Source organism: Melozone crissalis, unplaced genomic scaffold (genome assembly GCF_028551555.1).
Source record: "Melozone crissalis strain CALT ecotype California unplaced genomic scaffold, PUWL_Pcris_2 ptg000159l_1, whole genome shotgun sequence".
Taxonomy (NCBI): Eukaryota; Metazoa; Chordata; class Aves; order Passeriformes; family Passerellidae; genus Melozone; species Melozone crissalis.
The window spans coordinates 220413-222152 of NW_026535930.1; positions in this window are offsets into that span (position 1 = coordinate 220413).

Below are 1740 nucleotides of genomic sequence, written 5' to 3' on the forward strand. Positions count from 1 at the left end.
TAGGATTGTAGAGTAAGATTGTAGAGTGGGATTTAGAGTAGGATTATGTGGAGAAAAGACAAAAGACTCTGCACAATCCCATGTGAATCAAGGAGAAGCCATTTATTGTGCTTCTAAACACAGTTTATAATTACTTCCTATCCTACAGGTTTCTATAGTCATGCATTGTTTGTTTGGTTGCTGCACTTTGTCCACACATCTCTTGACTGGTAGCTCTATTTTGTCCTGAGGCAAGCATGCATCTTTTTCTTAATCTAATTGGTAGATGCTGTAAGGGTCATTTTATTTGGGTTGCTACCCCTTTGTCTGTCAGCAACTCTTCTGCTTCTTCTTTCTGCTCACAACATCACCTTTTTCTCCACAAAATTGAATGCAGCTTTATTAAAAACCTGACCTAGTCCTAGAAGTTTAATTAGTTTAGTTAGCTCCAGAAGGTTAGGCTGGTTGATTTAGTACCTGTCCATTTTTCTGTAAATACCCCCCACAGGATTATAGAGTAGGATTGTAAATAAATAAAGTTTCTGAAACTAACTCATCTGTAAGAATCCTTTCTTTCTCACCCTGTGAAGAAGCTGAGCATTTCCTTCTGCCTTGTCAGCTGTCTCTTAAAGGTGCAAATGGCTTCTTTGGTGTTGTGAAAAGTACATATTACAGGATAGGCACTTCACAGGTATTAAAATGAATATATATATATATATATAAATTAATATACTATATGTGTTATGTTGTCTTAGTTAGTAGTACTGTATTGTTTTAAGTAGTGTGGTATGTTGCGGTGTGATGTCATGGTTTGCCTCAGATACCCCAGGTTCCTCCCCGATAATTCCCTTCCAGGTGTGTCAATCATCCCTCCTTTCCACACCCTGACCCCTGCTGAGCGCTGTCTGTCAATCCTGGCATTCCAGAAGGGCGTCAAGTGATTGGCAGAATTCAAAAGATGCCCTCCCCTCCTGGAAGGACATTGGGCCATCCAGGTGTCCTCTGTCCCTTGACACTTCCCTGCCCGTACCTGGTTGGTGGTCCCCGTGTTCCTTCCCTCCCCCTCTGCCCCAGGTAAAAGGGCGAGCAAACCATGTGGTTGGGAGTTCTCCTGGAGCCATTGCTGGATCCAGAGGCCTGTGGGCCAGGAATAAAGCTCTGGATCGAAACCCTCCATCAGAACCGACTCCTTTCCTTCACCTCACCGTAAAGCTTCTCCACCAAAGGTAAACCTGAGCTCCTGCATGCCTGGACTTGCCTACAAGCGCCCAACTGCAGCATCCAGCTAGCCAAAAGTGTCTCTGGGGTAAAATTCCACAGTTGCCACTATTTGGTCAAGCAGCAAAGGCCAGACAAGCTCACGTACGTCCCGTCCGGCTATATTGGTAATTATTTCAGTGGTAAATGTAGTTTTAAGTTATTACGTTATGTAAAATAGAAACTATGCCATGTAGGATGCTTTTTTAACTAGCTCAAGAAAGGGATGGGATAATCAAGAAATTCTTTGCCCAGAGATAACAGCAACAGGACATCTAAAGCCACAAGAGAAGAATTCTTGTGTCTTTATTGGAAAAGACCAACTTTCTTCCACCTCCTTCCCGACTCTGAGGAGCCAACAGGATTAACAAGTAGAACTTGACAATAACCCGAGAACACCCTTTGTTTGAAAAGAGTTTATGCATCATGTATGAGATATATGAATATGCAAAAGACTATTGCCTTTAAGGGCTAATCCTTTGTTAGCCTGTGTGCTTTTGGGGC